Source organism: Rana temporaria, chromosome 5 (genome assembly GCF_905171775.1).
Source record: "Rana temporaria chromosome 5, aRanTem1.1, whole genome shotgun sequence".
Classification (NCBI taxonomy): Eukaryota; Metazoa; Chordata; class Amphibia; order Anura; family Ranidae; genus Rana; species Rana temporaria.
Window position 1 is genome coordinate 184,456,223 of NC_053493.1, and position 23,068 is coordinate 184,479,290.

The following is a 23,068-nucleotide window of genomic DNA, read 5'->3' on the forward strand; positions in this document are numbered from 1 at the left end:
GTTTTTTGCAAGCTGTGATTGGCAAAGCATGCGGGTCATAGTGCATGCTTGGCAAATCATCAGCCAGCAATTGAATTATGGGCCCTGAAATGCAACTCGAATTTGGCGCGAACGGCCCAAAACGTTCATAATTCGACGAACGATCGAACATACGATGTTCGAGTCGAACATGATTTAGACTCGAATACGAAGCTCATCCCTAGTGTCTAGCCCATAAAGGCAGAAATTGAATTTGAACCTGCAGCAAGCTGACTGACAAGGAGAGATCCAAGCCCAATTGTAGGAAGCCCAGGATATCATTTATCTTTGGATTTTTGCAAGACCCTGCATTGCAAGTCTGCAAATTTTTTTCCAGATCCTCTGGTAGACCCTGTTGATGGGCCTCACCAATCACATTAGGGCTGCGTCAATAAGAGGAGCGTCAATAAGAGGAGCTGTTTTACATCTTCGCTTTTAAATGGGTACATCTTTGATACCTTTGTTAACAGGGAATTCTTTCTTTCAACACCACCCCATTCATCATTATTTTTCCGAGTTCACCCAAAAAGGGGAAATTAGGGCTTTATTTTTTGAGGTGTTTAAAATATTTTCTCTGTTTGGAGGGTGCCTCCATTGGCTCTTCCCATCTCAAAGCTTCTTTGACAGCTTTGACCAGCTGTGGTACTAGGGCAAATTCAAATCCTGCACCAGGGTCATCTAGGTATTCAGACCTAGAAGGGCTGAGTGAAAAATAAAGGGTTAAGAGCTCCTGAATGAGTGAACCTAAGCATCACAGGCAGAAAATAACGAAATTCTACCTGCCACGCAAAGGTTGGCCACAGGGGGCGGTGACAGATCCATGGCAAGGCAACTTGAAACTGAAATGAACCATTAAAGCCTTATGAGAAAAATATAAATCTCGCTACCTCAACTACCCTTCTTGCCGGACACAAGCGTATGCAAGTGGGTGATCTATAGTTGTATAAGTGAAAGGCTGGCTGCTATGTCAGGAGCGACCTATATTGGCCACTAGGGTGCAGCATGCAGCCACCTCAAAATCCCAGACCAGTGATGGTGATGGTGATTTACAAGTGAAAACCAAAAACAAACGGAGAACACCTAAATTAAAAAGACATTAGCTAAATATAAACTTTGGCTATGAAAGAGTTAATAGTCCAAAATATTAACAGCAGAAAGTCCATTAGATAGCAGGTAGTATGTCAAACACCCGTGCATCATGACGTCACAGCGCGGAAGAAGACGTACAGCACGGAAGAAGGGACCGGACTGCGAGACGAAGAACCGGGGTGCGCCGAGTCAACAGCGGAGAGCGGCGAGACCCCCCGGATAGCGGAGAAGACCCGTCGGGATAGCGTAAGAAGAAGAGCCCCGCCGAAGACGCCGGAGGAAACCCGCCGGGGGGGTGGGGGCTTTTTTAAAAGCCACCCCCCCCCGGCGGTGGAAGAGAACCAGACGGCGGCCCCCACCCACCCGAAGACGTCAAAGAAGAAGCCCCCCCTGGTAAAAGAGCTAATAAAGAAGACAGGGGGCGGCCTCCGGAGCAGACTAATAAAATATTTTAATACACTGTGTGGTTTATTTGTGTTTTTACCACTTTTCTTGCAGGTGAATGGGTAGGGGTACGATGTACCCCATACTCATTCACTTAGGGTGGGGGGCCGGTATCTGGGGGCCCCCTTATTAAAGGGGGCTCCCAGATTCCGATAAGCCTCCCGCCCGCATACCCCGACAACCAACGGCCAGGGTTGTCGGGAAGGGGCCCTGTCCTCATCAACATGGGGACAGGGTGCTCTGAGGTGGGGGGGCCGCAGTGCGGCCCCCTGCCCCAGAGCACCCAACCCCCCCATGTTGAGGGCATGCAGCCTGGTACGGCTCAGGAGGGGGGGGCGCTCGCTCGTCCCCACTCCCTTCCTGGCTGGCCGGGTAGCGTGCTTTGGATACGGGTCTGGTATGGATCGTAGGGGGACCCCCTACGCCGTTTTTTTCGGCGTAGGGGGGCTCTCCTTACAACCCATAACAGACCTAAGGGCCCGGTATGCTCCTGAGGGGGGGACCCATGCCGGATTTTTATTTAAAATCCGGCGGGGACTTCCCCCTCAGGATTCATAGCAAACGCCGCACACGTGTAGAATTGGCGGGAATCCAAGTCGGATCTCCCGTCGCTTCTATGACGGCTCTGTCTCCATCGCGGCAAGCCAGCTCGGCGCTGGCTCCCGCGATGGGGCTCGTAGGTGCTCAATCTCGCCGAGAAAGAGAGCGAGATTGACACAAAATCGGGTTCACCTACTGTAGGTCGCTCCTGACATGGCAGCCAGCCTTTCACTTATATAACTGTAGATCACCCACTTGCATACGCTTGTGTCCGGCAAGAAGGGTGGTTAAGGTAGCGCGATTTATATTTTTCTTATGTTTATTTCTTGTAGTTATTCTTTACATGATAATCGCAGCACCTAGAGGGATTAGACTGTGACCACGCTGCAGTTCTCTTTTGCCTTTTTTCTCATCTTTTTGGTATTTTTTAGCGCAGTTTCTTTCCATTTTTCCAAAGCCTTATGAGAAACAGGAGTGACAACAGGCATGAGAGAACACATAACAAACATAGCCAGCAGCCAGCACCCAGGGAGCCTGCAGCAAACAATTTACCTTGTAAACCGTAGGCCAGTGCCTGTGAAAACTGCCGCATAAGCCCCTTTGACAGCTATTTAAATTTGCTGCGGTTGATGACGTCACCGCTCCGCAGCGCCCCTGCGCTGGAAAACTTTGCCATCCGGCAGCCGAGTGCATGTGCGACCCGGCCATTTTGGCAAAACCGCGCCTACACAAGCCAAGCACAGTATCTTTGTTCGCAGCTTGCAGATGCGCAGACAAGTCCCAGGCGACTTTCTGAAATGGCGAGCTGAAACACAGCTGCGTTTAAGCCACCATGGCCAATCACTGGAGCTTGATAGCAAATAAGGAGACACACAAAACACAGAGATATTGCTGCCATATAAAATGAATATCTTTGTATATTACCACCACCACGGCACGATCTGGACCAGAACCTGGGGAACTGTTCGCTCGACCCACTGCATGACCGGGGCATTTACAAGGTCTCCCGCTAATAGCTGGGACGTTTGGCCATATTGCCACTTGTCTGCCAATGGCCAGGTTAGTAAGCTCTTCATGGCATATCGCCTGCTAATAGCTAGGATTGCTGGACTTCAGAGAGGATCACAGCTAACCACCAACGTATCACTGTGCACACTGCCATGCCTGGATTACAGAAAACTTAATGAAAAGGTAAGGCTTCATCTTGGTCCTATAAGAAGGACAAAAAAGGAGCAAAGATTTATGGGAGGGGGGCGTGGCCGGACGATCATCCTTACCGCTATATCCTGGCATTCCACCCGCGATTCCAAGCGCTGAAAGTCTCCAGCAGACCCCGGGCAACACAGTGATCATGGCCCGCCGAAGGCGACCAAGTCAGCTGGCTTCAAAATCAAGCAATATCTCCGCCAGGAGAAGGGCTCCCCGGGACAAGATGGTGGCGCCACAAGGACGGGGAGGCGGCGGTCGGCGCTGACATAGCCAAGGTACTGGTGATAGCACCTCCTGCGAAGAAGCAGTGGTGGCATGTCAGACCACCCTCACTGCTAAGATAGAGGAGGTAAAGGTGGATATCTCCCTAGTGAGGCAGGACATCCAGAAGCTGAGGGAGAGAGTCACCGAGGCAGAGGTGAGACTGGGCACTGTCGAGGACTCCCTCCCCCCCCCCCCCTCCAACACTCCTCGGAAGCCATGCAGCTGCAGATTAACCAGCTACTGCAGAAACAAGACGACCTCGAGAACCCGTAGATGTAACCTTAGGTTCATCGGCCTTCCTGAGGGGGTAGAGGGGAGAGACCCGCAAGACTTCCTGGAAAAACTACTATGTGACACTTATGGCAGAGAGGCCTTCTCCCCCATGTTCGCAGGTGACGGGCAGGCCGCCGCCACCCGGGGCACCCCCCCCCCCCGCACATTCATAGGAAAATTTCTCAACTACAGGCATAGGGATGCTGAGCAGAGAGGGGGGCAATATTCCCTTTGACAACAAAATGGTGGCTGTCTTCCCGGATTTCTCGGCTGAGGTCCAGCGCAGAAGGAAGACCTTCATGGAAGCCAAACGGCGTCTACGAGTCAAACACGTGAAATACGCCATGTTATTCCCGGCCCATTTACGTGTGGAGGGTGAGGACCGAGCACACTTCTTCGATTACCCGGAGGAGGTTTTGACCTGGCTGGAGCGACAAGAAAGACGCAGATAAGTACCATACTGTTTGCTACGCTGATGTTTCTAGTGCCTTGGTCCTGCAGTTTATTTTGCCCGTTCTCACGGGGAACCCGTGATCCCTGATCCACCTCATGCCCTGGGGGTCCCCCCCCATTTCTCCCTGCTGGCCACCTTTGGGGTGACTGATCCCGACACCTGCTGTCCCCTCTCCATCCCTGGCATGTTGCCTCCTCTCCCCCTACGTGGTGGCGGGGGCTTCAAATAGCATTCTGACATTGCTCTCTGACACTCGGGGCCCCGCGGCCATGCGACCACGAGAGGAGTGACCCTCCCCTAATCTGTGACCCCCCGAGGGGTGTATGGTGTCTGCAGGGTTATGATCTCCCCTCGCCCACGCAGTCTGATCCTTTACTGGGGAGACGGGTTGCCCTTGGACCCGGATGGGGGGACGATCACTCATCCTATTTTTCTATTGCTGGACTCTTTTCTTTTTTCTTTTTTTGAAGGACTTTTATTTGTTTCTCTCATCAACTCTCCTTCCCCCGGCGGAGGGAGGCGCTCTACATAAGGGCTGGCAACGGACAGCGAGCACAGTCCTACACTGTGGCATAGCACACAGCGAAATTTCGCCCCACAATCGGGACTGGAGGGGTGCCACTGCACGGGCCCTCCCTGGGAGGTCTGTTTGGATACCATCTAGGACTGTGCTGGTGACCTCCTGTTCATTTTTGAAACTCAGTTTTTCTGCTATGATCTGGGTGCTGCTCTTGCCATGTTGGCAGTTGAGGGTTTAAGCCCGCACCAGTTGGGGACAGTGCAGGGCAGTGAGGGGGGTTGGGCAGATTCAAATGTTTTCCGTTATTTTTCTCTTACTTTATATTTTAATTGAGCAAACAGTCTCTGAATGGTATTCAAATGTGCTTGTACTGACATGCATTGATATGTGTATACATGGTCCTGGTGTGTTAATGAATGTAATTGAGGGTTGTCTGAGTCCTGGAGTTATTTATTCCTCCTGTCTTGTCCCATGGCCACGCTGAAGTTACTAACTTGGAATGTCCGTGGGATGAGAGATCCGATCAAGCGTTCTGCGATTTTTGCAGTGTCTAAAAAACTGAGGGCAGATGTGGTGGCCCTGGTAGAGACACATGCGGAGGGCTCAGTCCAGAGGACACTCAGGCGGCCGTGAGTGGGCTGGGGATTCCACTCAGTCCACACCTCTCACTCCAGGGGTTTCACTGTTAATTGCCAAAACGGCTCATTTTGAACTCCAGGATTCAGTGATAAACCCGCAGGGCAGGTATGTCTTCTTGAAAGCTAAGCTGTATGGGGATCTGCTTCTAATAATGGCATTTTATGTCCCACCTCCGTTTCACTCCACTATTTTGGTTGCAGGATTTGACTATATGGCCCTTCATCCTGATACACCAGCAATTTGGCTGGGTGATTTTAATAATGTGCTAGACAGGATGGTTGGAGCCCCGGCCGCACCGGTGGCGGAGTACACTGCCAACTCGACCGCCGACTTAGCTGCTGACCTTAAGCTCTGTACCAGGGCAGTTGACCAACTGCACTATGAGAAGTCGAAAAGGAAGCTCTTCTTTCTTAAACAACGAACGTTTGAACATGGTGAGAGAGCAGGGAAACTACTCGCCTATTTGGTACACTGCAAGGAGAGACCCCCAGTGGTGATTTCCCTGCACTCTCCCGGGGGCGACCTTGTGACTGATCTGGAGCAGGTGACCGCTATGTTTCGTGACTTCTTCTCCTCCCTATATGACACAGTAGCCCCGATGGAGATTCCCTGTCGGAGGAATTTCTTGCTGACCTACCAATCCCCCGACTGACCGCACAGCAGACTCAGACACTTGAGGAGCCACTGACGGCAGAGGAAATTTCCAATGCGTTGGCTGGCCTCCTGAAATCCAAAGCACCGGGGTCTGATGGCTTGCCATCAGAGTTCTACTCTACCTACGCTGATACACTGGTCCCTAGACTTCTCGCCCTCTATAATTCCATTTCTGATAGCTCCGAACTCCCGCCCTCGATGAGGGAAGCTGACCCCCAAGCCAGGGAAGGACCCCCACTTGCCAGAATAGTATCGTCCCATCGCCCTATTACAGGTGGACATCAAGATATTGGCCAAGGTGCTTGCCATCCGCCTCAATACCGTAATCCTTTCCCTAGTGCACGCTGATCAGGCGGGCTTTATGCCTGGTCGGAACACCTCCTTTAATCTCAGGAGGCTCTTTATTATCCTTCAGGCAAACCATGACAACCTGGGTTCTAGAATAATCGTCGCCTTGGATACTGCCAAGGCATTTGATTCGGTGGAGTGGCGGTACCTTTGGACATGTCTTGCAAAATTCGGACTGGGCACCAAATTTATTCACTCGGTGAGACTCCTTTACCAGGCTCTGGTGACTAGGGTCTTGGCCAACGGATGGCCCTCGGGCCAATTCCCCCTGCACAGAGGCACGAGGCAGGGCTGCCCCCTGTCGCCGCTGCTATATGCGCTGGTGGTGGAACCTCTGGCAATAACGGGATTGCAGAAGGGGGGAGTGGAGGAGAAGATAAGCACATACGCGGACGACACTCTTCTGTACCTAGACGACTCTACTGACTCCCTTTCATTGGCTTTGGCCCTGAGAGCGCTTTGGCACTTTCTCAGGATCAACTGGGACAAGTCCCAGATACTACCACTCGATAGCTACCCGGTGACCAGAGATGGGGCCCTCCTTCCGCTGCAGAAAGTCGCTGAAATTAAGTATTTGGGAATCCGAACCCCTAGAGACCCGGCAGACTATATCCCACTGAATGTCACGCCACTGTTCGATATGCTAAAACAGAGGACCCAGGCAATGGGCTCGCCTCCCATTGGCGAGGGTCGCATAAATTTGGTGAAAATGGTTCTGCTACCTAAGGTCCTAGACATGGTGTGGCATTCTCCGGTGTATCTTGTGCTCAGATGCTTCAAATTGTTGGAAGCCCTCCTCAAGCCATTCATATGGGGCGCCACGAGACATAAACTCCCCTGGCATAGACTCAAGAACCCGACTGAACTAGCCGGACTGGCGCTACCTGATTTCAATGCATACTACTTGGCTGCTCAGCTGGCGCAATTATTTCATGTGGACAAGGTGGACAGGATTAGGTTCTGTGCCCTGCGTGGACCCAGTCCACTTGGCACTTGGTGACAATAGCGGGGGGGGGGTGAGACTTACAGGGGACCGTCACACCCTGCTGTATCACTACAGGAGGGTGTGGAGCGTGGTCTCGGACAGGCTTAACATTTCATCCCTGCATGGCTACACCTCCTTGTGGCACAACGCTGCCATGCCGGAGTTGGAGCGCATCCGGGACACTGAGGCATGGAGCTCTAGAGGGATATATTATGTGTCACACGTCACCAGAGGTGGAAAGCTGAAACCCTTTAATGTGTTACAAACTGAATACAATTTACCTGACCATATGCTTTTTCGCTACGCCCAGCTACGACACGCTTTTCAGGCCCAGTTCCCTCAGGATGACTTGACCCTGGCCGATAACCCTCTAATGGCAACGATTAAATATCCAGACCCCAAAAAATTAATTACCCAATTCCACACCATGCTTACACTCCCAAGCGCGACTACGTCGGTCTATGCCTTGAAATCCAGGTGGGAGGGGGAGGTGGGCCCAATGGAAGATGACGAGTTGAGCGATGCTCTGGATGCATGTAAACTCGTATCCCCAAAGCTATCAGACCGCCTCACACAAACCTTTATTATAAACAGAGCATACCTTACACCCCTTAGGATCTCTAAATACAGAAGAGACTTTCCCGCCACTTGCCCGATGTGCTGTCAGGACACGGGCACCTTCTTCCACCTGGTGTGGAAGTGTGTTAAGATTCAGGCTTTCTGGGAACAGGTGGTGAGGTTCCTTCACGACAAGATGGGATCCCCCATAACCCTACAGCCAAAGCCATGCCTGTTAGGAATCTTCCCAAATGCGGAAATGAATACATTTCTCAAGGTATTCTTACATGAGACACTCTTTGTGGCCCGGAAGGTTATAGCACGGGTGTGGATGAGACCAGACCCTCCAGAGCTGTCCCACTGACTGACAGAAGTCAACAATGTTTTGCCGTACAAAAAACTGGTTTATTCGCATAGGGGCTGCCCAACTAAATATGAAAAAATATGGGACAAATGGCTGAAATCACCTGCAACCTGTATCTAGGGATCTCTTGCCCATGGGTGGGATCAGGGGAGCGGGGGGGGGGGTACTGGGGATAGAGAGATGGCTGATCCGATGCAACATGTTAGCACCCCGGGACATTTTAGATGTAAGCGTTGTCGCAGTGTCTGCTCTTCTGTTTTTTTTTATTTATTTTTTCTTTTCCCTCAAGCATTCTATTCGTGACCACTTGATGTTTTGCTGTAACTATACGCTGTTTGTATACCATGTACATTATTGATTTGCTCAATAAAAGCTTTTTGATGCAAAAAATAAATAAACAAACTCACACCTGTGTTGGAATAAAAAATAAAAAAAGATTTATGGGAGAGGGGTTCTATGAGGTATGAGGGGACGGGATTAACCCACACGTAGGCTGCCATGGAGTCTGTCAGGAGAGTAAAACTTACTCAGAGCAAGTAATTCTGTGTGATTACTTCGTTTTTATCAAAAAAATTTAACTAGCTAAACAGGATTATAAAAGCACTAGGTTAAAATGACAAAGGGTTGCTATTACCTCACTTTGTAAAGCTGAGTACTGTTGCGGTTTAACTACTTAACCCCCGGACCATATTGCTGGTCAAAGACCAGAGCACTTTTTGCGATTCGGGACTGCGACGCTTTAACTGACAATTGCGCGGTCGTGCGACGTGGCTCCCAAACAAAATTGGCGTCCTTTTTTTCCCACAAATAGAGCTTTCTTTTGGTGGTATTTGATCACATCTGCGGTTTTTATTTTTTGCGCTATAAACAAAAATAGAGCGACAATTTTGAAAAAATTAATATTTTTTACTTTTTGCTGTAATAAATATCCCCCAAAAATATATAAAAAAACATTTTTTTTCCTTAGTTTAGGCCGATACGTATTCTTCTACATATTTTTCGTAAAAAAAAATCGCAATAAGCGTTTATTGATTGGTTTGCGCAAAAGTTATAGCGTTTACAAAATAGGGGGTATTTTTATGGCATTTTTATTAATATATTTTTTTTACTAGTAATGGCGGCGATCAGCGATTTTTTTTCGTTACTGCGACATTATGGTGGACACTTTTGACACATTTTTGGGACCATTGGCATTTTTATAGCGATCAGTGCTATAAAAATGCATTGGATTACTATAAAAATGCCACTGGCAGTGAAGGGGTTAACACTAGGGGGCGGGGAAGGGGTTAAGTATGTCCCTTGTGTGTTCTTACTGTGGGGGGGGGGGGTGGCCTCACTAGGGGAAACACTGATCCTCTGTTCATACATTGTATGAACAGAAGATCAGCATTTCCCCCGCTGACAGGACCGAGAGCTGTGTGTTTACACACACAGCTCCTGGTCCCCGCTCTGTAACGAGTGATCGCGTGTGCCCGGCGGCGATCGCGCCCACCGGGCACACGCACGGGAGTTGGGGGCGAGCGGGGGGCGTGCGCGCGCGCCTCCGGCGGCGCGCACGCGCCCCCTAGTGGCCGCTCGAAGAGCGGACGTATAGCTACGGGCTCTCGCCCAGGAGAGCCGACCTGCCGCCGTATAATGACGGTGGCTGGTCGGCTAGTGGTTAACAGAACATATGCAGAAAATTTTAAAATCTGTGAATTTAAACTTATCTCAGATAATGGTATGAGTCTCTTCATCAGAGATCAGAGAAAGAGGCAAACTCCCAACTGCCATTCAATAGACAATATCAAATATATGTTTGATTTTGCTGTTATCTTTATTCTCCCTGAGGTAAGTAGCAAGTGATGCTAGAAAACACGAATACAGTAAAACCTTGGTTTGAGAGTAACTTGGTTTAAGAGCATTTTGCAAGACAATCAAAATGTAAAAAAAATATTTTGACTTGATATACAAGCGCTGTCTTGATAGACAAGTAGCGTCATATCACAACTGAGTATAAAAGAGAAGAGAGATGCCTCGAAGTGTAGCAAATATGGTTACATTTATGAAGGTACAACATTTAGCAACATATTGCTACATTTAGAGGTGCCTCTCTTCTCTTTTATACTCTGTAGCTCCTGCTGGATTATGCTTCTAATCCCCTTGTGGAGGCTTCTATTTGTGGATGAACATTTTATGGTTACACAACCTATCACACTGCTATAATCTTTTTATATGGACTATAAACTGAAGGACTTCTGAATAATTGGTTGTGGAACGAATCTTATGGGGAAAACTCGTTTTGATATACAAGTTCTTCGGATTACATGTTACTGGAAAAAATTATGCTCGCAATCCAAGGTTTTACTGTACATTTAAGATCAGGATTCACAGTGAAATACGTATAGTGACCTTTGATAAACTGAATTTACTTGTTAATCTGAAGCTTTTATTGAGTTGTTCATATGGGAACATTTGTGAGTGAATTTCTGCTTAACAAAATTAAAAGACGCCTGGTCTATTTATAAACCAGTGAATGTGACTGGTTTTTAAATATCTCTGGTGGAGATTTAATCATTGTCATATCACTTTTAAAATACATGTACCTGGAAAATTCACTTGCAGAGAATGTTTGCTGAATGTCAGATTCTATGCTTTATAAATATGTTTCATATTAGACTGCAGCTAAAATTAAAGTATAGTTATTAACTTTTTGTTAAACAAAATATATCTACTTTTTCCCTGCCTTTTTCTGTTACAACCTGTAGATTTTTAAAGTACATGCTTAATGCTAAACGGGCATTGTTGCTTAACAATGTTGTTTTTAGCAGGACTAGCAAAACCTTGCATGTATTATACTCCCTCTTGTGATTTGGAACCACAGGTATTGTATTATGCTGGAATCAAGTTTCTCTTCTGACTGTAAGCTATACATTGAAGATAAACAATAATGAGCCTAAATTATTATTATTATTATTATTATTATTATACACAATTTATATAGCGCCAACAGTTTACGCAGCGCTTTACCATGTATAGGGGGAACAACACAATTACAGTACAGTTCAATACAAAGTGTACAGGAGGGCCCTGCTCGTAGAGCTTACATTCTAAAGGGAGGGGGTGGTGGTACAAAGGGTAATAGCTGCAGAGAATGATTTGATGGGGGTGAATGATACATCCTAAATGATACATCCTAATGAGCATTCAAATAGATCTTTTTAACGGGGATAAATCTAGCTAACTTATTATGTGTTCAAAAGTAAATATTTGCCCTATGTTGATCAGCAATTAGGAAATGCATACCTTTAATTTTAGTTTCATTTCTTGGGATCTCTGTTAATGGTGATATATTTTCTCATCTGAATATTTGTGACACCAGGTCTATGCATCTGTCTTCTCCTTTATATCAGAGTAAATTATTTTTAAAGAACGGTTTGCAAATATCCTGTTTTTATGTAAAATGTGCTGTGTCTATAATTTCAGTTCTCCACTGAAACTATGTTTCCTCTTTCTATTCATTTGTAAAGCTTCTGCAAATTCTATGTTTTCAAGGTTATTCCTGGTTAAACTAAAACAAATTCTTAATAGAATCAACATAAATTACATACAAATGAGTTCATCATTAATATATACAGTATTCTCAAAGGTTGATGTATCTTTAGTTCACTGGGAAAATTATACAAGAAACATAATTGGTTTCTATAGTAAATAGACAAGCATGTAAGTGCCTACCGTATTTGCCGGTGTATAAGACGACCCCCTAATTTTCCAGGAAAAATGTTGGTTTGGGGATATACTCGCCATATAAGACTACCCCCTTCCTACTAGTCTTTCTGGAAGCTGAGGGGTAGCCAGAACCGCTGACAGAAACAGGCTTTTTTCAAATCTCACTGTGCCATTACATTACATGCCTCACTGTGCCATTACATAATATGCCCCCACTGTGCCATCACTTGCCCCCACTGTGCCATCACTTGCCCCCACTGTGCCATCACTTTCCCCCCACTGTGCCATCACTTTCCCCCCACTGTGCCAACAGTGCCATCACTCACGTTTTGCTGATTCTGACTTCCAGGCCGGTGACAGTCTCCGTCTGCTGCGAGCGTCCATGATTTGAAAGCCGCGCCTTCTCCTCAGACTGTCCTGTGATAGGCGGAACACAAATTTTCCCAGCAGCGCCTCTGTTCTGTGTTCCGCCTATCACGGACGTCCTCTCGTCCGAGGATGTGAAGGCATCTGTGATAGGAGGAACACAGAACAGAGGCGCTGCTGGGAAGATTTGTGTTCCGCCTATCACAGGACACTCTGAGGAGAAGGAGCGGCTTTCTAATCATGGATGCTCGCAGCAGACAGAGACTGTCACCGGCGTACAAGACGACCCCTGACTTAGGATGCATTTTTTTGCATCCAAAAAGTCATCTCATACGCCGGAAAAAGCAGAGTTAGATTCTTACCGGTAACTCTGTTTCCAGTAGTCTTCCAAGGCAGCCCTTGAGAGATGGAGCTCCTCCTCACAATTAGGAAACACGTTGCCAATAATTCTTTTTCCTCCCTTTAAGAGGCGGTCCCTCAGGTCCCTGGTCAGTCATCCCCGAGAACCGAAGCCCGGAATCTGAAATGATATAGAATACACAACACAACCCCACAAGGTTAGACATTTAAGGATGGGATCGTGCTGCCTTGGAAGACTACTGGAAACAGAGTTACCGTTAAGAATCTAACTCTGCTTTTTCCCCAGTCGTCTTCCAAGTCAGCCCTTGAGAGGATAATCAAGAACTCACCAGATCTAGGGCGGGACAACAGCCTGGAGGACTTTCCTCCCAAAAGCCTGGTCCTGGCTGGAAATCAGATCCAGCCTGTAATGTTGTACAAAAGTCGAAAATCTTGACCATGTTGCAGCTTTGCATATTTGTTCTGGAGTGGCCCCTGCTTTTTCTGCCCACGAGGCTGCTGAAGCCCTTGTAGAGTGAGCTTTAAGATCTTCTGGAGGTGTTTTTTCCATCACACTGTAGCACTCCAGGATAGCTGCCTTAATCCATCTGGCGATCGTATTTTTGGATGCCTGTTTGCCCTTTTGTTGGCCGGCATACAAAACAAATAAAGTATCTGATAATCTAAACTCATTGGTTACTTCTAGATATTGAAGTAGACACCGTCTGACGTCTAGAAAACTTAAATTTTGTTCCTTGTCGTTTTTTGGAGAAGTACAAAAAGAAGGTAACACAATATCCTGGGATTTGTGAAAAGTTGATGCCACTTTTGGCACAAATCCCGGATCAGTTTGAATAACTATTCTATCATCATAGATCTTTAAAAAAGGTTCTTTTACTGATAAGGCTTGAATTTCTCCAATTCTTCTTGCCGTGGTAATGGCCACAAGAAAAACCGTCTTTAAGGTTAGTAATTTCAAGGATGTTTCTTGAAGTGGTTCAAATGGATTTTTGATGATCCCCCTAAGTACCACCGATAGATCCCATGTGGGACAATTTTTAATTTTTGTTTTTTTATGTTTTGCCAATGCTCTGCAAAACCGAGAGACCAATGGGTCCTTTTGTAGTGTCCTTTCTAGGTACACTGAAAGTGCTGCCACCTGCACCTTCAGCGTACTAAGCGCTAGTCCCTTATCCGCGCCTTGTTGTAAAAACTCAAGGACAGTTGGAGTGTCCATTCTCTGTCTTTGATTCTCCGTGCACCAACTGTTGAATTTTCTCCAAACCTTTCTATAGATGGCTCTGGTGTTTGGCTTCCTGGCACTCAGAAGCGTTTTTACTACCCTTTCTGAGAGTCCCTTTGATCTCAAGAGGTCCTCTTCAGTAACCAGGCCGCCCACTTGAAATGTTCTTGTTTTAGGCCGGTTAACGGACCCTGACACATCAGGTCTGTCCTGTGAGGTAGAAGCCATGGTTCTTCTGCTGAGAGATTGAGGAGCTGAGAGAACCAGGCTCTCTTGGGCCAGTATGGTGCAACTAGTATGAGTTTCGTTTGTTCTTGTAGAAACTTTTTTATCACTCTTGGGATCAGATGAACTGGAGGGAAGGCATAGCACATTTTGAAGTTCCAGGGGTTCTGGAGAGCATCTATTCCCAGCGGTTGGTCTTGCTGGTTTAGCGAGAAGAAATACTTCACCTGAGCATTCTTCCGTGAGGCAAATAGGTCTATGCTTGGGACTCCCCAGCGGACTGTAATCTCTTTGAACACCTCTGGATGCAATACCCATTCCTCCTGGGAGATCTCCTGGCGGCTGAGGAAATCCGCCACTTGGTTGTCCTCCCTTTTTAGGTGAACTGCACTTAGTGAAAGTAAGTTCCCTTCTGCCCACCGGCATATCTGGTTGGAGATGTAACTCAGGGAAAGATTTCTTGTGCCCCCTTGTTTGTTTAGATAAGCCACTGCTGTGGCATTGTCCGAGAGTACCAAGACGTGATGACTTCTCAGCTGGGTCTGAAAAACCTCTATGGCTTTGGCTATCGCCATGAGTTCCCTCCAATTTGAGAATTCTTTGGCTTCCTCTGGGGACCATCTCCCCTGAGCAGGTTGCCCTGCCAGGTGAGCTCCCCAACCCCAACTGCTCGCGTCTGTGGTCAACTTCTGGGATATTTGAAACGACCAATCCAGACCCTGGTTTAGATTTGTGTGGGTTCTCCACTTTTTACTGGGGTTGGGAGCAGCACGGATCTGTCCAGATCTCCTCTTTGATTTTTTAAGAGGAAAATCTGAAGAGGTCTTAGGTGAAATTTTGCCCATTGGACTGCCGGAATTGATGACGTCATCAGTCCCAGGACTGACATCAGTTCTCTGATTGTGATCGGTAGATTGTTCTGAATGGAACCTACCCTCGTGATGAGGTTTTGAATTTTTTCCTGTGGAAGAAATGTTTTCTGTTCTGTGGAACTGAGCAGATACCCCAGGAACCGAATGTTTTGGGTGGGACAAAGGTTTGACTTTTCCAAGTTTAGGATCCAACCCAGGGCTTCGTTGAGATTCCTTATCAGCTGTGCTTCTGATGGAGCTGCGAACAGTAGGTAATCTAGATAAGGAATTACTGTCATCTTCTTTAACCTTAGAGGGGCTAGAACCTCTGCCAACACTTTGGTGAATATCCTTGGTGATGAGGACAGCCCGAACGGAAGAGTTCTGCTTTGAAAGTGGTATTCCTTCCCGTCTATTTCTACAGCTAACCTTAGGTATCTCTGGGATTCTTCTCTGATTGGAATGTGAAGATATGCGTCCCTGAGATCCATGGTCGCCATGAATGTTTCTGGTTGCAGAATGTTCTTGACAGAGAAAATGGATTCCATGCGTAATTTTTTGTATTGAATCGATTGATTCAAAGGTTTGAGATTCAGTATTAGACGAAACTTCCCAGAGGGTTTCTTGACTATGAATACGTGAGAGTAAAAACCCTTTCTTTTTTCCTTCTCTGGAACTGGGATAAGGACATTTTGATCCACCATTTCCCCCAGCAACAGAGGTAGAGCTCTTGCTTTTTCCGAATCTCTGGGAAGCTTCGTCAATAGGAATCTCTCTGGGGGAGGACAACTGAACTCCAGCGAGTAACCTTTTGTGATTATTTCTAAAATAAATTGATTGGCTGTCACCTTTTGCCACTGTGGTAGGAAGGCAGCCAATCTTCCCCCTACTGGCATCTGGTTGTCATTGTTTGGTGGCTGTGTTAGCAGCGCCAAAGAGTGGGTTACTCTTTTGGTTTCCCTTTTGGCCTGTCCAATTCTTCTTTGGGTACTCTTTTTTACCTTCTTGTGGTCGATTTCTTTTCCCCTGAAAAAATCTTTTTTGTGGAAATTTTCGCTTTTCCGTAGGAAAGGACTTCTTCCTATCTGCTGTTCGTTCCAAAGCCTCATCTAGGCCTGACCCGAATAGCAAGTCTCTTGTGAAAGGCAAGTTGCAAAGTCTATTTTTGGATGCAGCGTCACCTGTCCAGGTCTTCATCCAAATCGCACGCCTAGCTGCGACAGCTAGTCCACCTGACCTTGCTGCCAGTTTTACGGATTCTGCAGAAGCATCTGCAATATAACAGACAGCTTTAGAGAGTACTGGAAGTGTTTGCAAAATTTCCTCTCTAGGTGTGCCATTTTTTATATGTTCTTGTAACTGGGTTAGCCAGAATTCCATGTTTCTTGCCACACAGGTGGTAGCTAGCGCAGGTTTTAAGCTAGCAACACTTGTTTCCCAGGCTCTTTTAAGGATAATATCCCCCTTTTTGTCCATAGCCTCTTTTAAATGCCCCATGTCTTCAAAGGCCAATGCAGAATTTTTTGACACTTTTGAAAGTGGCGCATCCAGTTTTGGATTTTTGTTCCACACTTCTTTAGGATTGTCACTAAAAGGGAAACGTTTTTTGTGGCTTGCTGCAAAGAATGTTTTTTTCTCTGGATCTTTCCACTCATTTATCACTGTGTCTGACATCACCTGATGCACTGGGAACACCTTGGAATTTTTCTTCCTCAGACCCTGATACATTAGATCATGTTTGGAAGGTTCCTCCCTTTCGTGTTCGATTTCTAGGGTTTCATAAATGGCCCCAAGTAAATCATCCACCTCTTCCAGCGACAATTTATAATTGGGTGCCTTCCTTCTTTCTTCACCCCCCTCCTCCTGTTCTGGTTCAGAGTCATCACTGGCCAAAACGCTAGTTGCGCTTCTGCCTGCTCGCTCCCTCACAGACTCATGCGACCCTGATGCGACTTCAGATCTGGGAGAAGCCATGGGAGAGGGACTTCCAGAAGGAACTACTGGGGTTTTGACTTCTGAGATAAATTTTTTGAGATCCTTAAAGGTGTTAGCCATATCTTCCCTCACGGATCCAAAAATTTTTGCATAAACTGCGTCAGATTGTTTTTGTACCAGCTTGTCCATGCAAGTCTGGCATAGCGGTTCAGTGTATTCCACAGGCATCTTGGTATTACACTTAGCACACCGCTTCTTGGGAATGGGCTTTGGCTCTTTAGGTGTTTTCACCTGTACAAAAAGAGAAAACACAGGGGCCCCATGGCGGTGAGAGTTCATTCCACCATCATTTCTAGTGCACACCCGGTGACACTACCTCTGTGAGCCCCAGCTAAGCTAGTGCCACCACCATCTAGCTGCTGTCCCACATAAACGAATACAAAGGTCACCACACTGGTGCCTACCTGCATCCTGCTGGTGCTTTCGCCTCCTGGCCCGACGATATATCATCCTCTTCCAGCATCCTGGCACACTGTGGCGTCCTATGCTGTCCCCTGCAGCCGTATCCACATTTATAGCACCGCCGGCCTGTTTGAAATTCCCGCGCCTTTAAGGGGAATGACCAGCTCCCCGGCGCACGCCGATGACGTCACCCCGCCCCGGAATTGACGCGCCTGCGTCTTCCGGGTCAAGCGGCGTCAGCTGCAGGAACACGCCCCCCCCCCCCCGCCGAAGCCGCCAAGGGGATGAGGAAATGGCGCCTACTCCACGCCTGGGCACAGAAGAATTCCGAAACCGGGACACCTCTGCACATCGAGGGTTGCCAGAGGCCATACACCGTCCTCCTCCGCCCACGCTGCACGGCTCCTGGTAAGGTACATTTTTCATAAGATATTTTGTTGGCAAAAAACAACAAACCTGTTATGTCCCCTATACACAGGGCATTTAGCGGGCTGAAGACACAGGTGCACTATTCAGCCCAGCTGTCTGCAGCCTATATGAGAGGCAGAAAGCTGCTGCTTCTGGACGATAACCAGAGCTAATATTTCTGGTAATATGCGCTCATACGATGAATGTCCAGAACAAAAATCTCCCAGATGACTGTCTCACCCTTCTTTACTATCCTTATATTTTCATCATGGGACAAAGAGTTAGGCTAATATTCATTACCTACTGTGTTAAACGCCATCTATAAGTGAATGGACACTGGTAGACAAAGTCTTAGACAGGAGGTGATCCCCTATACAACCCCTCCCATACAGGAAGTACATCCGTTTTTTAACAGTGTCTGCAAGGTGGATGGGCATGTTTGTTTGAGCTCGCTGAGCTCCAGGTCTCTAGTCCCACAAACGGTTCTTAAATGAATCAAGGGATTGACCGATCGGATCAATTTGACACAGGCTGTATATGCTTAGATAAATGGTACCCGAGCCTCGTAAAGAAGACACAAGATCCTGCAAGGTTTTGCCTGTAATGCAACCTCTGGGTGCTGGACCCTGCCAAGTGGAATCCTGGACACCAGAGTGCTAAGGCATTCATGCAGCGTGCTGTACAGGTCCAAGGGGCCTAAACATGAAAAGGGTACCCAGTCCTTGAAGGTCCTCAAGTGACAGGAACCCGGTGTGATGGGTGAAGATCGGGCTCTTCGTTTCTAAGCAGTCCTGCGCCTGGACGGGTAAGTGAAACCTCCTTATTTACGTATTGTGGGGTGTCCCAGTGATTGGAACGATCAGTCAAGCTAGAGACTGGACACCTGTGTGCGGGAGAGTTTTGGGCAAGCTGTGGGTGTTTGCAAAACGTACCCTTTTTGCTTGTGTCTGGCTGTTTTTTACCTGTATAATGGCGCACGACGGTGCGCCATTTTGCCATTTTGCCTTTTTTGCCTTTTTGCATTTAGCAAACGCGGCTTCGACATAGGCATTGTGTGCCGCGCCATAGCCTAATCTGGGTGCACTTAAATTTGCATCATATGCGAATACAGCCGCGTCCGTTTGCCGGGACCACGCACGTGCGTTTGCATTCATGTGCATAACATCCAGGGGCACAGCCAGCTTATTTAAGCTGTGTATGCCAAGCATGGGGTGCTTTCAGAAGGCAGCTGTGGGACACAGAGCAGGCTCTGAACCAGGCATTTGCAGTGGTTCATTTATCCTTACCCGGGTCACGTTAGTCTCCAGGTGTTGCTTGGCAGGCTAAGGTGGTTAGCAGGATTGTTGCATAGGGGCTTGTTGAGCCCTATCAAAGAGTCTCCCTTCTGAGTTTTTTTTAATACTACACCCAGGTACTCTCTTTTTGTGGCTTGTAAATGTCTTAAAAAAAGAGAAGCAGGACTAACACTACAGGGAAGCGCACACCTATGTCCTCAGTAGCTCCCGATGAACCTAGTTGTATTCCCTGAAAGACCAGAGGCTTCTGAGCCGCTGCACCTATTTGGTATTGTGCCTACAGTCAACACTGTTGTTTCACCCTTTATCACCAAGGATAACCTGTCCTCAGCCCTAGCCGGGTTAGAGCACAGGATTGCTTGCATGATTGCCGCCATACCGCAGGGTGGCAAGAAGCATGACAGATCCCCCTCTCCTGAGCCTCCTAGTTTGGAGCTGGAATGGGTTGAGGATGGGGGAAGAGCTAAAAGCGCAGGATTCTGCAGAGGGCCATGGCAGATGAGTCTGCTTCTGAGCAATCTGGACAAGAAGATATCTCGTTGGCCTTTCAGTCGCAGAGGATTTTGATCCAGACTCCAGGGCCCCTGAGGCATTTTTAGGCCGCACAGGCTTTCCCCTTACACCCACTGTTGGAACAGGCGGGGTATGCTGATTGGAAACATCCTTACAGGATTTTTGTTCCTCCTAAGAGGTTTTCCCTTTTATATCACATGATTATAATTAGTTCAAAAATAGTGCTACTAACGCCCTTCCTTCAATATAGCACAGCTCAGGGCTTAAGAACGTATATTCAAGGTGATCAGCGACAGATTAATAGATATGCATGAGTTGCAGCAGCTGCTAAAAAAATATAACAACGATCATAAAAACAGTAAAACTAAAACAATTAAAACTTAAAGTCCCAAAGTTTTATGTAGAACTGTAGCAGCGCTACTTTCAAACCAACGTTTGAAATTCTTCTATAGATCAAGTGAAAATATAGGCATTCGATGATAGTGCAGATGGATCACACACAGACTAGTCCTTAAACAAGTGCTCCTTTCACCAAGGGGGGTGTTCACCACGTGGGGGGATATTTACTCCCCTGTTGGGGATGCACTCACCACAAGATTGAAATAAAAGGGCCTGGATAGTATATCTGTGTATATCCCGGAAGATGCACTCTCCACCAGCAGGTATGTTAAGTTCAAAACCGCATACATATAATGGAAAAAGACTAATTTATTAAGCCCCAAACATCCCCTTTATAAATTGTGCGTACCATAATGTAAAAGTATTCAAGCATAAAAACGTTATCGGTACTGTGCCTGTATGCCTCTCCCTGTGAGCCTGTGAAGATGCAGATGTCTGCCAAAAATCTACAGTTCCTGCTCCTGGGGGCTGTACAGCGTCTCTGGTCAGAGGATAAGCGCCATGCCCTGACGCATTTCGTCATTGGTTAGACTTCAACTGAGGGCGTGACTAAGCTTATCCCTGACCTATATAAATACAACAATGCCGAGCGCCTATTGCGCGTTCATTGGGTGATTCAGGTCACATGCGCGCATATTATCGCACAGGCGCACTGTGAACCTGAGACCCAAGTCAGGGTATGGGCGGAAGTGATCTCACCGCCGTCACCATGCCCACTGTGCGTCCTACTGTTTAGACTGAGAGAACACAGGCAGCCCTGCGTCGCGGACGTACCTTGGAGTGCAAGGTCCCCGCCCATTGGGTCAATCCGATCACATGTGCGCTACATCACGCTCATGCGCACTAGCCAAGGCATGATCCGATATGGGCGGAAGTGAAATTTCGTCCTGTGTAGACTCAGTGATTGACCACAATCACTAATAGTCTGCAGACCAGTATTGGCAAAGTGTGTTTTCACATTTGTAGCAGGTACTGCAGACAACGGCATTCTGTATACAGAAGAGAATGTTCCATCTATATAAAATTAACAATATATTGCAGACATTGGATCGTACACTGAATCGCAAGTCTGGAAATTTGGTTTTAAAATATATCTTCTGTTATCTGAAATCATAATCTAGTAAGTGATTTAAGATGAAGAAGGCAATTAACAATGCGCATACATTATCTCACAAAATATGGGAGAAATGTTAATACTGCATAGGCACACTGTGAGAATAGAAATAAAATTGAAAAACCAATTAAACCCCTTTATCCGCATTATTAGTTATTCTTAGTCAATGACATATGGGTAGGGTGTAAACCCACCCAAACTAGAGCGACCTTTATCCTGTATGTGTAATGTCTCTTATCTTTACTACATAACACCTGTAGTGGACACTTAAAAAGTTGGCACATATGATGAAAACTCCATAATAAAATTACATAGATCATGATTGCAATATTAATCACATACCATAAAACAGTAAAACAGGATAAATATTCTTATAAAACTTAATAACAAATAAAATTATGCACATTATTATTAAGATCACCTATAAGCATGAGGGTTAAAGTATAAAAGATAAAAATAATAGAAATAAAAATAGTAAAAATTAACGTTAAAAGTAAACGTTAAAATATACAGTGAGTGATAATAAAATAAAATAGAAGGACATAGGGGCTGATTTACTATTCTCTGTGCGCTGCGCTGGTTAATGCCTTAATTAGTGCGCCGGGTGAAGCCTTAATTAGGCGCATGAACCAGCGTAGCAGCCGGCGCATTGCAAGTGATATGTAAAGCCGCCGCCGAACTCCCTACAGAAGTCTATGGGAGAAATCAAAAGTGTTCATTTTAAAGGCTAATATGCAAGTTTTGTCCTAAAAAGTGTTTGGGGACCTGAGTCCTGCCCCAGGGGACATGTATCAATGCTTTTTTTATTTTTTAAAACAGCTGTTTTTTCGGGAGCAGTGAATTTAATAATGCTTAAAGTGAAATAATATAAGCAAAATATTCCTTTAAATTTTGTACCTGGGGGGGGGGGGTGTAAAGTCAGCATGTGAAATAGCGCATTTTTCCCGCACTTAGAACTGTCCCTGCACAAAATGACATTCTGAAAGAAAAAAAAGACATTTAAAATTCACACGCGGCTATAATGAATTGTTGGCTCTGACAATTCTGACAGGATTCATCCATAAAAAAAAAAAAATGTGTGGGGGTTCCCCCAAATTAAATTACCAGGCCCTTCAGGTCTGGAATGGATATTAAGGGGAACCCCGCCGTAAAAAAAAAATAACGTGGGGTCCCCACAAATATCCATTCCAGGCCCTTCAGGTCTGGTGTGGATTTTAAGGGGAACTCCACCCCAAATTAAAAAAAATGGCGTGGAGTCCCCCTAAAAATCCACACCAGACCCTTATCCGAGCACGTTAACCTGGCCGGCCGCAGAAAAGAGGGGGGGACAGAGTACCCCTCTCCTGAACCGTACCAGGCCACATGCCCTCAACATGGGGAGGATGGGGACAAGGGCCTCATCCCCACAACCCTTGCCCGGTGGTTGTGGGGGTCTGCGGGCGGGGGGCTAATCAGAATCTGGAAGACCCCTTTAACAAAGGGGACCCCCAGATCCTGGCACCCCCCTGTGTGAAATGGTAATGGGGTACATTGTACCTCTACCATTTCACCAAAAAAAAGTGTCAAAAGTGTTAAAAATGACAGTAGCCGGTTTTTGACAAATCTTTTATCTTCTTTCCGCGTTTCTTCTTTCATTCGGGTTTCTTCCTCTGCTTCTTTCTTGGGTCTTCTCGTCTCATCTTGCCCGACGTCTTCTTCCATCTTCTTCTCCTTCCGTCGGCCTTCTCGTCCACATCTTGCCCGGTGTCTTCTCCGTCCGTCGGCCTTCTCGTCCACATCTTTTTCTTCCCCGGACGCAGCGCTTGAAATAGAATTTGCCGCCGTGTGCCGCTCCTGGGACCCGCCCCCCTC

The 23,068-nt window shown here is 46.8% G+C and overlaps 1 protein-coding gene across 1 annotated transcript in view; it reads right to left on the minus strand.

The window, feature by feature from the left end:
- The window catches only part of LOC120940522 (C-C chemokine receptor type 3-like), a 174,874-nt gene extending 163,037 nt beyond the window's left edge, over positions 1-11,837 (minus strand). Inside the window, exon 1 of the mRNA XM_040353439.1 lies at positions 11,645-11,837. The gene's annotated coding sequence lies outside the window, so the exon portion shown is untranslated. The remainder of the gene's footprint in view (positions 1-11,644) is intronic.
- Positions 11,838-23,068: the final 11,231 nt, after the last annotated feature.